Consider the following 14925-nt stretch of genomic DNA (forward strand, 5'->3'; position numbering starts at 1 on the left):
GGAACTTGTTCAAATCATGTAGCCTCTCTAGAAACAGTTTTTCAAAGGAGTGGTTTACAATTCCTCATCTGTGGCAGGAATGAGGGGGTGGGTTGGCGGGAGGGAGGAGGAATCGCTGACGGGGAGGCAGGGAGCCACCCTCCCGGATTGGAGCTGCGAAGATCAAAGCAGAGGGGTGACCGTTGCTCCTGGAGATGAGAGGCGGGCGAGAATGCCCGCGCAGGTAAAGGCAGGAAAGGATGAGGCGCGGTGGGTGGAGCCCTGATTGAGACAGAGCCGGAGAGGCTGTTTCCCCACAGAGCCGCAGGGGTGCAGGCGCCCCAGCCCCGCCCCTGTCCTCTGCAGGGACCTCCCCTTCAGCCAGGCTTCTGCTCCCGGCCCCCCACCCCAAACCCTTCCCGCCTTGCTCCCACAGTCCCCTGTCCCTCCACTCTTTCTAGAGTTTGCACCTTCCAACCCCTAGACGCTTGCGCACGGGTCCACCCTCCCTGGGCTCCACCTCATTGCCCCATGACTTTGACCAGAGGGCCGGTCGCCCACGCCCATGGTTCTCAAACTCTAGCATCAGGACCCTCTGGAGGGCGTTTTAAACCCTGACTGCTGGGACCCCAGTTTCTGATTCAGTAGGCCTGGGACGGGGACGGAGAATTTGCGTTGCTAACCCATTCCTAAGTGATGCTGATGCTGTCTATGGTCACTCATCTTTGTCGTCCATTTAGCCTTAATCACATGCTGCTTTGTATTGCTACCTTAACTGATCTTGCCTCCCAGATAAAGCTGAACAACTCAAAGGCGGCGATGTGGAAAGTACTTGACTGTATCTCCCTCATTACCTCCTGGCATACTTAGAGCCGGCACCCAAACCCAATATAAGTTACTAATTGATATGAAGGGTTAGGATTGATTTTAGGCAAAGTTATGAAATAAGCATTTTGCCCCCAGGAACCTCCCACTTTCCTCTCCCTCCCTCTACCAATCTCTGTGCCACTCGCTCTTCCTCCTCCAGGCCGAACCAGACCCCCCAAAGCGTATGCCTGCCCACATGCCCTCGAAACCTGTGGCTCTTCTGGCCGCCCCTCAGATCGATAGGCAATTCTTAAAAGACGTTTGGCTGAGAAGGAGAGAAGTGAAACAGGCAGCAGCTAGAGAGAGGTTTGGGGTCCAGGAGGCTGCTTGCTTTATTTTTTTAAGATGCGTGGGACTTAGCTTATTTAAATACGAATGGAAAGAAGCCGGTCGAGGGGGACGGGTGCTGGTATGAACTGGGACGGTGTAATGGTAGAGGGAGGTCTTAGAGACGGACAGGGATGGAGCCCAGAGTCCAGGGAGAAGGATTAGCTTAGACAGGAGCTGGGGCACCTCTCCCATTGTGAACGGGAAAAGGAAAGATAGGCTTTAGAGGCAGGAACGATGAGGCTTTAGACCTTAGGTGACTCCATGAAATATCTTACGATTCCATGAAATTAAATCGCCATGGTGTCAGTAGCTTAATGTGTCACCTCTCCTTGGCAAAGCCTTAACCCAAAGAAACGAATCTTTCATGAGAGACTCTCAGGCTACAGGAGGCCGGCCTGTGGGGCAGTGGGGCCTTCCCAGCGACTTCAAACCCCTGCCATCCTGCTACACAAGGTAGAATTGGGAAAACGGGATGAATACGTCCACCTGTGACAATGGAAAGTCTAGAGAAAGGTCATGGAGCTGATAAGTCGGTGCCAGAACCAGCCTTAGAACCCTTCTTGACCTGCCCCCAGTGGCCATCTGGTACGCCCACCTACACTCATTCATTCTCTGACCACCTACTATGCAAGGAAGTTGGGGGGAGCTATTAAGAGCAGCTTCTTCTCAGGCCTTGGAATGGAGACGTGGGATGCCATGTCCACCCCAGAGCCGCACAGCCCCAGCCTATCTCTGGGACTCTGAGAAACGCACGCTGGTGATAAGAATAATTACAGCAATTATAACAAGTTATCCAATGCCCCTTCAATTGAATTAGCATGCAAGGTGCCCGGTACGCTGTACCAGCACCTGGGGCATAGGAAGAGATAAATAAATGTAAGCGTCATCATCATCTTCCTTCTTCCTCCTGCTTATCACCATCACCATCACCATCACCATCATCATCATCATCTTCCTCCTTTCTCCTGTATCCCCCCGAAGTACCTCACCATCATCATCATCATCATCATCATGTGCCCAGGCACCATGCTATGTACTTATATATTTATTTATTTTTTAATTATATGCTTTCCCTAATCTCAAGAGTCATAGATGGTTAGTGTTAAAAAGTTCTAACAAGGAATGCCTAACATATGAATTGTAAGTGGGGGTGTGCTGGGAAACTCTGGATTCACATTGCTTGTGTTTACATTATGACTCTGCGGATACCAACCGTGTGCTCTGGGGCATGTCACTTAACTCTTCTGTGCTCCATTTCATCATCTGTTAAATGGGGGCAATAATAGTTCTTAGATCACAAGGTGTTTGCGAAATGTATATACGGTGACATATCTTAAAGCACTGAGCACAGTACTTGGCACATAGTTAAGCAGTCAATATAAGGTGGTTATTATCGATATTATTATTGTGGATGTTTTATAAAGTTCTCTATAATCCACACCTCGGACGTAATCGATATTGATAGCTCTTTGCATGTTTTCAGGTTTTTTTCTATCTGTATCTCTATGTCTCTGTCTCTATCTCTCTATATAATATGGGATCCAAAATATGTATAGTGTTCCACACTTTTTTGTTCACTTTACAAATACTATGAATAATTCTCAAGACAACCCTCCAACGTATTTATCGATGCACCATTTTGACTATAAATGGATATTTGATCTTCACATCCCAAATGTTCAAAGGAAATCTCTGGAGGCCGAATGAAGAACAGGGCATGGGTCAGCAACCTTTCTCCGCCAGGGGCCAGGTAGGAATAGTCCAGGCTTTGCAGACCATATGGTTTCTGCTGCAGCTCCTTAACTCTGCTGGTTGTAGGAAAACATCACTACAACATATCTGAAGGAACGAGGTGACTGTGTTCCAATAAAACTTTATTTATGGAGACCAAAATGTGAATTTCACATAATTTTCACATCTCACGAAATATTCTTCTTCTTCTTTTGATTTTTTTTTTTCCAACCAGTACATAAAACCATAGAAACCGTTCTTAGATCGTGGGCTGTATTGTACAAAACCACAACAGGCTGGCTTTGGCCCGCGGGTCACAGGGAGCACGGTGAAAATTAGAGAGGCAGTGAGGAGTAAAGTAATATCTTAATGCAACCTTTCTGCCTTCTCGGTCGGAAGTACCTTTTCCTCGGCTTGAAATGTATTATCTCGCCAAATTTGTTAAAATCTTTCTCAGGGTTTGGGTCACATGCCATGTCCTCTGCGACGCCGTTCCAAAATTCCCCTAAAGAAATGACTGCCGTTCCCTCCTCTGATACTCATGGTGCTGCGTACGGTGCTCTCCCCCACCGGAATCCCTGCTAGGCCCTCAAACTCGGGAGGTCCATTTATTCGACGTGCTTGGCAACTGAGCTTCCCTATCACTCTATCGGGTGCAAGGAAAAGGAACCCGTTAGAACCAGCCTGGGGAGGTGGGGGGGGCATGTTTAGAATCGAGAAGATCTTAAGGAATCTGTATTTAGGAAGCGTCCACAGGGGCTGGAGCCATGGTTTGGAAAGCAGACAACCAAGAACCTCCCTCCATCTCTCCTCTCCTCTGCCTTGTCTTCCCTTCTCTCTTCTCTCCGTGGATTCTCCTCTCCATCTCTTTGAGTAGCTTAATTTCATTAGTTATTTTTTTTTTTCTCAGCATCCTCTCAATTCAAGGGCTAGTAGAGATCAAATGGCTTCTGTGAGTCCTCCTTCTAAATTTCTGGGAGAGAGAATCTCGATGGCCAGAAGAGCTGGCGGCATGGGATCCGCGTCAGCGCCGAGGCCTGTCTGAGAGCCTAGTCCGGGGCTTATTCTCCAGGAACGGAGGGAAGGTATCGGGCAAGCACCTCAAGATGCCCATGGTACCCGCTGGCCTCATTCATGTCCTGATGGCTCGTTTCGCGGTTCCTTGTGGGCACCTCTCTCTTTTCCACCATCTAGACAGCATGTTCTTTTAGAACGGGGACAGTCTCACTCGTTTTGGTGTCCCCGGTCCTCACGGTGTTTCGCACACAACAGGTAATAATAGCAAATGCTTGTTGGATTGAATTGAAAACACCGCCTTCCAGTCAGTCTTTCATGCATCTTTCATCTTCCTAAAAGGTACACATTCCACTGCTCGGCAAAAGACAGGTGGCATAAAAGATAAATTTCCTTTTCTGGCTTCGGTTTTTTTTTATTAAAATTTTCTTTGGCTCAGGTAATGGCGCTATTTCCATTCCAGGTTTTCAGAGGTCAGATGACCTCAGGTCCAGATGCACCGCGAATGCAGCTTTAATAGATGCGGAGCAATTACCTCCTTCCAGTTCTGCAGAGAGGAACAACTTGAACTCTGGAAGCCCGGCTAGGAAGGAATCCTTTTACATGCGCCCCTCTCAGCGTCGGCCCGAAGCGAGCTCAAGGCCAGTCTGAGCAGAAAAGGACGTGGCTGTGCCCGGCAGCCTAGGTAGCTGCCACCTATGTCAGCTTCCAAGCAGGCCTGGGCGCAGCCCGGTGGACCAGATGGGACCTGAATCCCTCTGCGCAGTAACCAAGGCAGGGGCAGCTCAGCCACTGCAGCCACCAAGGTCAGTCAGGAGAGGCAGTCCTTCCCTGGCTGTCCCCCGTAACTGCTGAGAGTGTCTCTCCATTGTTGATTACATCTCCTCTGATCTGCTCCCTCGGGGAAGCTGGCTCATTGTTTACCAAAACCAGTCGCTCCCACGGGTGGCTCTGCTGCCTCTTTCTGCTCCGATGAGCTGTAAGCTTCAGGCAGAAGCAGATCTCAGGGAAGGAGAGGCAGAGTGTTCTAGTTTATGCCTTCCTGGCCTCGGCTGACGTGGATTCTGTGGCCTTTCTCGGGGTCTTTTAAGCTTCCTTCCACATCCTGGATGGAAGAGAGAGGGGAGACAGGACACAGTGGCTTCTCTGTCCCACTAAAATGCCAGTTGTCCTTTGATCATATTAGACACTCTAAGACTTTCATAGTCGGGGTGCTTGCTCAGTAGGTCAAGGGGACTGTGCGTGAGTGTACCGCGTCTCCCTCACACGTGCCACGTCTCCTCGCAAAGTGCGTAGAACTCCAATGATCATTGGTCACCCACTTAAATAACAGTTACAAATATGAATCGGATGCACATGAACTCAAGCGAATCTCTGACTATCTTTTATCATTCATTCGGGCTCCTCTGAAGGCGCTCACAAGTCTCACAATCACTAGAGCATTTTCAGAAAGTTGCCTGGAAAAAGAAAAAAGATAAAATAACGGCTTTACAAAATGGTTCAGTAACGTGAATCTATTATTTATATATATATATCTATATTTTGGCATGTAAAAACGGTAGTTCTCAATACTCTACCCATCTCTTAAAGCTTGGCGGGGAAGCACATTCCAATTTGTGGATCACCTAGATGATTCTGTCGTCTTTCTCCTGTACTGTAGCTTTTGGCCACTTTAGTGACCTGAAACTTAGCTGAGAAAAGATGGAATTTAAACTAATGATTTTTAAATGCTAAAACGTGAGTTTGTCACAGTGCTGTTCTGAGATGCTTGAATTCTGCTCCGGATTATTTTGAGGGATCATGTCGAGTAGTATTTTTAAATGGCGACGTCATTTCTCTAAGCAGCTCTGTATGGAAAATATTTTCCTTGAGTGTTGATATTTACAGACAAACCACTCAAGAGGAGCCTGATATAGGTAAAACAGATGAGGATGCAATTAGTATATGCTTTCAATTATCTGTGGTTCAGAAAATTCAATGGCAAGATAGACAATATAAAAGAGCAGTCGAGAGCAGGGGCTTTGGGTCAAACAGAACCAGGTTCGGGACCCTCACATTTGTGAACTGTGTGACCTTGGGCAAAGCAGCTAATGTCACGAAGTCTGTAAAATGAGAACAAATATGACATCTAACATTTGTCGATTGCTTTTTATGCGATGGGCACTGTGCTAATTATGTCACATGCGTTCATTCTCGCATTTCTTCCTCAAAATAATCCCGCGAGGAAGGTACTATTAATATTCTCATTTTACAAATGAAGAAATTGAAACTCAGAAAGGTCGAGTAATTTGTCCAAAATCACAGAGTGGCAGAGCTTGTCCCTCAATGCCCTGTCTGCCTGACTCTAGAGCCCAAGGACACAAACACCATGTAATATTATCTCCCTGTAGTAGTGTTCTTCTTATAGGGTGAGTTGGAGGATTTAATGACATAGTGGATGTAAAGAGCATGTAAAGAGCATGCCTGGCACATAGTGCTTATTCTGACGACATCCTAGTATATGTCACCAGCTAAAGTCTGTATAGTGTTTTACTCTTTATAAAGCTCATCGACATGGTAACTCATTGCTTCGTGGTATCGTGGGAAGTACCATAAAACTGGCTCCTAAAGGTTAAAGGACTTGGCCAAGTTCATTAAGCTTATGAGCACACCGATGCTGGAACTCAGATCTTTTCATTCCTGAACCCAGTAACTTCACCCTGCCTTTCGGTCATTGTGGGGTGGCTATATTTTTATGTAATTTATTTATTATTAGAAGACGGGGCTATTTTCAGATGAGGTGAGTTCTAACCTTGCCCGCCTTCGCATCGCTGCTTTATCTTGGTAGATCTTGAAACTTGTTTCTTGATTTTCCTTTATGTCAGACAATTCGCCTTCCAGAAATGTGAAGGAGAGAGAAGCCTCTTTCGTCTGACTCCCATATATATATATATTTTTCCCCTAGGTAAATACATACGGGTAGATAGATAACAAAGTATGAATGGGCTGGGGTTCTTAACACTCATTTTCAAGTTGAATGTTTGGAAAGCTGAGTGTTTTTCCTTCATAAAAACCATAGTTTAAATGGAACTTCAGCCCAAAGACCCCATAGGAACCTATCACGTGCTAGATGCAAGGAATGGGGGTGGTGGTGGGGGGGAAGAAAGTGAAGGTGAAGCCAGGGTCCTTCTTCCTTGAATTCCAGGCTTGCTCCAGATAAAATTTTGAAGCAGACTATTTGCGTTTAGTATGTCTTCACCTTCTCCTAGTGCCCCCCGTATGTTCTCTTTCTCTAAGTAACCCCCAACCACGCCTGCCTTACGCAAGAGTCTTCAAAGTTCGAAAACCATCTACCTGCTTCCCCTAGTCTTTCCACCTCACCCTCTCATCTAAATGGCTATTTGAGAAGAACTAAGTGTTTGGAGGAAAGTAGCCTAATGAAATAATTCACACTAAAGTGTGAGAGGCTGACTTTCCATATTCCCTCCGGAGGTGTTTGCATTTTAATAAGAATATTACTAATGCAAGTGAATTCGTAATTGGTAGGAATCCCAGCAGCGAAACAAAATAAAGAGAAAAGATAGTTATTATGTAGAAGGTACTTGGGAAGCGATTTGCCGTAATATGGATAGACCAGCCCAATGAAGGTCTTTCTTGTTCTGTCCCCTTACGTGCCCGCAGCACACATGCACCCAAACACATCTCCGCTACCTTGGCTTTTCATCTTTTCCTCATCAACTGAACAATTATTAGGATAATAGCATTTTAGTGCCAGAGAGGGTTCTAGAGCTAATGTCATTAGTTCGTTTTATAACTGGAGGAGCAAAGCTCAGACAGCAGGGTCGGGTTCACACACTGGTGAGTGACAGAATCAGCCCTGGAATAATCCAGGTTTCTGCCCCCAAATCGGGGACATTTTCGTCTACACTCTATGCTTAGCATTCGGAAGTCTTGTAGAATAAACTTACAAACACTCACGCGTCGACCTTGCTCACTTATCCACTCGGATGTTTTTTCTCTTTGGCGTTGGCAGGTGGAAGCCATCAGTGCTACAAGCAAAATAGTCCGGCGTGTGTTTCTACCAACGTGTCCTGACCCAGAGCCGGGGATTCTCTGTCCCGGAGGATTTGTAAAATCGGGGCTATTCGGGGACCTTGGCACATGCTTAGCTACTCATGAGAGATGTCACGAGATTCAACCACACATGTAAAAACATTAGGATTCTTCTTGTCTCCCTCTGTTTTCATTGAGCATTTGGAGGAACCACCCTTTTCGCTCCCTGGCCTCTGGAGAGGCGGCTGCCTGGGGCCTCGTCTCAGCCAGCGCTTGGCCTCGCGGCTGAGCGAACTTCGCACCTTTATTGAGCCTCTGTGTCTAAGTTTCTTCACCTAGAAGATGGGAGCAATAATGGTTGATGCCTCGTGGGGCTGTATAACGTATATACGTGCGTAACGAATGTCGGCCGTTGCCACCATCATCATCATCAACACCCGCGGGTGTTTTTAGTTCGCTTTTTGAATATTTTTAAGGAAGGGAAAGCTTCCTAGTCCTTTTCATCCATCGCCCGGCAATCTGTAAATTGTGCAGTCTTTAGAGGTTAAGTTGACCCTTCATGCATTCTTGTCTGGAGGCATCATTGTGTATAGTGAGTCACCGCCACTTAGAAGTGGATGGTGAGTCAGTAGCCTGTCGAGGGGAGGTTAGACGTTCCCGCGGCTCAAAGTGAGAGGATCTAAACCCAGCCCCGGAGCGCAGTGATGGCTAACTGGTCTTGGGGTGCCATGGAGAAGCGGGGCTACTCGGGTCAGAGGGCTTAAAGTGGTGAGTAAATGCTGGGCCTTTGGCATCAAGCGGATCCGAATCTGATTTCAGCTCCGCTTCTATCTTGCTGTGGGACTTCAAGTCAGTTCCTTAACCTCTCTGTGCCTCCTTTTTTGATCCCCTGTAAATGAAGTTGGTCTTCATAGACATGACCTAACGGTATAGCCGCTCGGGAAAATGCTGAGACTCAAGTGAATACTCGATCAGAAGTGACTGGTATTATCATCACCGTCACCGCCTCTGCCATCGTTGATGGGTGTCGTCGGGGCCAACGGCTCTAGGAGTCGGCCATGCCAGAGAGCAAACTGAGGAGAAGAGGGAGCAGAAACAAGGACGTGTCTGAGGGGGCGAGTTGTAGGTAGCGGCAGACCATTTTGCTAGTATCGAATGTAAAGAGTCATAATTTATTCTTTATTGCAACCCTACCGAGGAGCGAGCGATGTGCATTTTGTAGAGGAAGATTCTGAGGATCGGGAGTAGAAGCCACCTCGGTGCCGAAACACAGAACTGGTTCAGCTCCAGTGAGGAGCCGAGCTTCCGTTCCGATCGTGCCCCGAGAGGGGTACCCACCCTGGTCTAGGCAGAGGAGTCCTTGTCAGGTCTCTGACCCCACGACACGGTGAGAATACGAATGTCACATAATCATCCTGTCGTTTTCCATCTCAACTGGCCCTCCCGATTCCGTGCCATCTGCAAATTTCCGCGTCCTTTGTGCTTTTTCGCTCACATTTTATGTCTTCCTCTGCCATCTCATTTACTCCGCATGTTTCAATCTCTGGGCTTCCATTTTTCTTCTTCCTTTTTAATGCAGTGTGTGTTTTTTTTCTCTTTCTCTTCCCTCCTTTACACCCCCACCTTCCTCCTCCCTCCACACCAATCAAATTCCTGCTTGCTTCTTGCCATATTCATTATCCTACCTCATTCCCCCCTCATTCCTAGAAAACAGCTCACGGAGGCTCCTCCCTCCAACCCAAGCAGTGCCCACCCTCCATTACCCAGCAGCCTGGTAATCAGTAACTTTAGCATCACATGTCACAGTTCACTCCAGGGTTTCTGCTTGAAAAAAAGAGAGAGAGAGAGAGAGACAGAAAAGATCCACTTAAAAAATATCCTGGGTACAAGTTGAACCCGCCGTTAAGTTTGCTCGCACATTTACAGGTTTCGTGGTTTTATTTTAACCGGTCGCTCAGGTCTAGGCTCAATTATGCAGCGAAGAAAGCCTAGATTTGGGGGGAACATATTTTTCACTAAAGAAGGAAACCACCTAAACGTGCAGCACAATCCCCAGGACGGGGTCCGCCCGCTCTCCTGTCTCCCCACTCCCCGGATCTCAGGCTGGTGGGACGTGGCTTTTTCCTTTGTGGAGTCATTTTTCGCTGGTCCTGGCGCTCAGACTGCCGCCCAGTGTGTGTATGTGTGCGCACGTGTGTGGCCAGGGCTGTTTCTCCAAAGGGCTCACCTCTCTTCTGCCATTTTACCAGGAGACAGGAGGCGGCTCTCTCTCCCGCTCGCTCGCTCTCCCTGCCCCCAACCCAGCTTAGGCTTTTTCCTGTCTCTTAACTCCACCAGTGCAGCAGCAACTAGCTGGCTTGCGTGTGAGTGAGAGAGAGAGAGAGAGAGAGAGAGAGAGAGAGAGAGAGAGAGTGCAGCCAGGAGAGAGAGAGAGAGAGAGAGAGAGAGAGAGAGAGAGAGAGAAAGTGTGGCAAAAAGGCAGCTAGGCCAAGCCTGCGAGCCTGTCACTGAGAGTTTTAGTTTTTGCATCTGAAGAAAGGAGGAGGGGGGACAAGGGAGGGAGGAGGAAAAGGTGGAGGGGGAGCAGGGGTGCAGAGCAGGGAGGGAGAATGTCTTGTTTGTGGCTTGTCAGCAATTGCTTGAGACAAGCTTCCATGTGTGAAAGCTACTTGGCATGAATGCCTGGGCCGTACCAAGTGTCACCGCAGCAAGAGGGGGAGTCAGAAGAAAAACAGATCAGACCAGAGCAGACAATAGGCCCCTAAAGTGTTCCCCCTAAGTTGCTTTGATGTTGTCCTAGTGTCTTGATACCAGGAGGCCGGGGATTGCAGGAAAAGGGTCTTTTTTGTCTTCAATCACTTTCCCCCCTCAGTTTCTGAAATGATTCTCCAGAATTTCTCCTCATAAAAAAGGTAAGAGCCCTAACAATTCCTCCTCCTGTGGCAGGCTCGTCCGCCGCGCCTGGAGGCGGGGGTCTCATTCCTGCGCCGCCCGGGAGGAGCGCGGGGTGGCTCTTGCCTGGGCCCTGGGAGTCCGCGGGGCGCTCGGGGCTGGGGCTGGCCCTCTTTCCAGGGAACCCCGGGAGCACGATCTGCGCCTGTGGGTTGGTGGGGGAGAAGCGGGGTGGAGTGGGGGGGGCGGAGGGTGGAGGGCGCGCGGGGCGGGGCGCGGGGTGGGGGGAAGGATGGGGAGCCTGGAAGAGAACGGGGAGCAGGGCAGAGCCCCGGTTGGGGCGGCCCCGGCCCGAGCCCCGGGAGGCCTGGCGGGCCGGCCGGGCGGAGGATGCTCGGAGCTTTGTGTGCGCGAGTGTGCCCGTGGGTCTGCGCGCGTGTGTGCGCGTGTGCGCGCGTGTGCACGGACTTCCACGCGCTGCCCTGGCGCGCCCGGTCCTGAAGGGGAGGCACCCCAGCCCTCGGCGCCCGCGCCCCGACTCCCGGGCGCGGCGGCGCGGCGGGCGACGAGGCGGGCGCGGGAACTGCGCCGCGACAAGCCGGAAACTTTTCCCGTCTCGGGGCTGCCTCGGGGGGGGGGTCCTGCCCAGGACTGGAGCGGGGGCGCCCCGGGCCTCGGTTTCCCCGTCTGCGAAACCCGGAGAGCTGGCCGGGGGCTGCTGCCCTGCCTCCCTGGGCTGCGACGAAGGGGGACCCTTCGTTCTGTCCAAAACGCGTGGGGAGAGCCAGCTTCCCGCTACGGGGGCCGGGGAAGCGTAAAGTGCAAGGGTTATCATTATTCTTGATCATCACCGTCATGATAATAAAACCGTCATTAAAGACACCCTGAGACAAATAGACCGGGGACACAGATCAAGTGGTGGACCATTTCTAAGGAGACAAAAAGCCTTTTTCCACCTGTTGGCTTCTGTCTTTTTCTCTTGTGTCTTTTCCCGAGATTTATTGGCCGATTTGTACAGAGAATGGGGTGGGAGGGGTTGGGTTTTCCCCTTTCCTCCTCCCTTGTACCTATTATTATTATTATTATTTTTTAAAGGAGGTCAATGTGAGATGCTTGAGAGAGAAAACGTGCCTCTCATGTTTTGGTAGTTTATTCAAGACCCTCTGTTTCCTGGCGCTTGGCAGGGTGTGCAGTCACATTTATAAACTCTACCTTGGAGATTAAAGATTTTTATTGTGGCTTTTACAGATTAAATGAGATTTATTTACAATTGCTGTTTATCAGAGAGTAAATACTTCACTGTGCGCGTGAGGGTAAGAATGTGAAGGCTGTTTACTCACTGGTGGTTTTGTGGATAAAACCTTTTGCTTTTTAAAGCGACATCTTGAGAGATGAGAGTCGAGGACTAAAACCAGTGCCTAATAGTCATCTTTAAAAAAAAATTTTTAGGGAAAAAAAAATGTCTGCTTGTTTTCTGGAATCGTGTCCTTCCTTTCTGTTCTTCTACAGTGGTTGCTTCAATTCTCTGGGGGAATTTCGCGTTCTTACCTGATTCTAGGTTTTCTGTGACTCTGCCACTTGTCCAAAAAAAAAAAAAAAAAAAAAATCCGGAAAAGTCTGGGAGGCTATGCCTCCTTCCATCCGAACTGCAGGTGTTTATCGGACTGACTCTCTGTGACAGCTAGAGATCGAAGCCAAGCACCAAGTGCCAGCTCTGGTCGCAAACGTGTCTGCTCTTCCCACACAGGCCTGGAAGACCTGACTGTGGGCGTGGGAAACGATGAAGGAGAGATTTTTAACTGACCCGGATCTGGCAAGAAGCCCCCCTCCCCCGACCCCCCATATAATGTTTCATCGGAATAGAACAGAATTTCCTATTTTAAAACTTAATTGTTTTTGACTTTGTAAACAGAAGATCTTAGCATCTGAACTCTTGGTTCTGGCAAGATTTCGGGGTCCAGGCAGCTTCCGAAAATGTTAGACTTTCCGAACCGCAAGGGGAAAGGAAGGTTATTTATCAAGTTTTAAGTGGGGACACTGAAGCCCAGGGAACATCAGCAATGGTCTGAGGGTGCTGGAGGAAGCTGCGCACCATAGGGTTCAGGGTGCCCTGAGGGTCGCCACGCCTCCCACCCTTCCCTGGCCTCCACGCTCGATTTTGCACCCCCAGCCCTCGGGCCAGCCACGGACGGGCACCTTTTGGAGTTCTGCTCTCTGTGCTGGATTTATAGCAGCACACTCAGCCCTGCCCATGGCACAGACATGGCAAACACACGCATCACAGCATGAATTTGCATAAATTCATTCATGCATTCAGTTGTTTATTCTACCCCTATTTTGGGGGCACTTACTATGCACCAGGGACCTTACTGGGTGCTGAAGATGCAGGGAGAACAAGGCAGATATGCCCTTGTTCTCAGGGAGCTTGCAGTCTTGGTGGCATAAATCAACATTAACCGCACGCTTTAACGAATTTGTACTAATAATATTGACAGTATATATCGAACTGCACGATAGATACTGTCATGCAGGGCATAAGGCTGTGTAAGTAATTGACCTGGAGGTTGTAACTAGACTCTCCTCGTCTCTCTGAGGCTGAGTTCTTGGCCTCGCCAACTTCCATTCCACAGAGCATCCTTGCTCACGCAGCCCAGTGTTTCCAAACACGGCAGCAAATTCCCTCCTCAGCCCCCTCTCTCTTCACTCAGTACAACAGACACAAACACTGTCCGCTAACCCTTTACACTTGCACGATTGAAGAAGTCCACACTCATCGAGAGCGGCCTGTAGAACATTCTCCGGGTGATTCGTGTTGGTTGTGGCCTCTGTGCGCTGTTAACCTGCAGTCAGTGTGGCTTCGGTCTCACTTTACTTGGTCCTTACTTCGTCCAGTTGGACTAAACGCATAGCTGCAGGACACGCCGCCATTATGGCTGTCATCTTGAAATTCCAAAGACAATGGTGCGATGAAATAAATCGCTTTGCCCATGAAAAAAACTTTTGAAAAACTTCTTCGACAGGCCCCATTTGGGTTGCGTGATTAAAATCGTACTGGTTCCATGAGGTCAAAGGTAGAAGAACCTCCTTCTCCTCTCCCCTCCCCCCACCTCCATTTGTGGTCTTTCTTGGAGAGAATGTAAGGTTGAAATGCCAGTCATTTTTTTGGGAGCCGGATTTGTGTTAACGCTTGTGTCACTGTCTCCGACATTGTCTTTTCCTCGTACGCAGAGGTGTCGCCTTCGGTGGTGTCAATCGTCTTTTTTTTTTTTAATTAATTTAGTAGTTTAAAAGGAAGACAGACATGCCCACCCACACATAAATCACAGGTTTGCTGCCTAGACTTTGGGAACCCACACAGGTTGTGCGGTTAAGTCGTGCGATGAGCAGAATAAGAGTCATTTCTGTACACCCCACGTTGTCAGGCAGTGCAGTAGCCGGCCCACGTTGTAGCAACGACTTCATCCAGAGCTTGCCACCCATCTGCATTTGGCACCTGTGGCCCCTGCCTTCTCTTTTGGGCTGTCTGACTTCATTTGCAAGTCTTTGATCACTTCCGACACGCCCCCTCCCCATGTGTTACAGGGGAGTTGCCTGTGAGGTGGGATCTGAGTCTCTTGCAAGAGTAACCCAGAGAGGGACTAGTAGTCTGGGAGTTCAAAAGTAAGTTAAACGAGAATTCAGCCGGGGGCAGGAGAAGGTTGAACAGAGCTGGGCAGCGGGACAGCCGGGACCCAGGCCACCTTAACTCAAGGAGAATGCAAATGAAGACTGTGATAACATTTAAAAAGTGGGACGTGTGGGTCCTATGTATAAGTACAAGTGTTGGAGCCTCTAGTCCTAGCGAAGACAGAACCCGAAAGGACGGGCCACGTGGCCAAAATTCCTCAGTTACAAACACTGCTTTTGCATGTAGTTTTATTGAAGGAAATTTGGTGGGGTTTTTTTTTGGTTTTTTGGTTTTTTTTTTCCTGCAAGAGACATAAGATGGAAAACGGAAGCTTTCTCCATTTCTTTCAAGCCTGGACATTTTAATGCACTTTAAAGTGATATCTGCTTAGTCCTCTCTGATAATAGCTCTGT

At 48.8% G+C, this 14925-nt stretch overlaps 1 protein-coding gene and 1 long non-coding RNA gene across 3 annotated transcripts in view; one reads left to right on the forward strand and one right to left on the reverse strand.

The window, feature by feature from the left end:
* Positions 1-4342: 4342 nt before the first annotated feature.
* LOC120585138 (uncharacterized) lies at positions 4343-8152 on the reverse strand. Its single transcript, XR_005648249.1, has 2 exons — positions 7869-8152; positions 4343-5378 (listed from the first exon to the last, which is right to left on the reverse strand). It is a non-coding gene; the product is annotated as an uncharacterized LOC120585138 (long non-coding RNA).
* Positions 8153-8577: 425 nt separating this feature from the next.
* Positions 8578-14925, forward strand: part of BCL9 (BCL9 transcription coactivator) — a 76589-nt gene continuing 70241 nt past the window's right edge. Inside the window, exon 1 of one of the 2 annotated variants that reach the window (XM_039841376.1) lies at positions 8578-8721. The gene's annotated coding sequence lies outside the window, so the exon portion shown is untranslated. Of the gene's footprint in view, positions 8722-10531; positions 10866-14925 lie in introns of those variants that run through there. The other variant, XM_039841375.1, reaches the window with a different exon arrangement.

This window comes from Pteropus medius, unplaced genomic scaffold (genome assembly GCF_902729225.1).
Source record: "Pteropus medius unplaced genomic scaffold, Ma_sr-lr_union100, whole genome shotgun sequence".
Lineage (NCBI taxonomy): Eukaryota > Metazoa > Chordata > Mammalia > Chiroptera > Pteropodidae > Pteropus > Pteropus medius.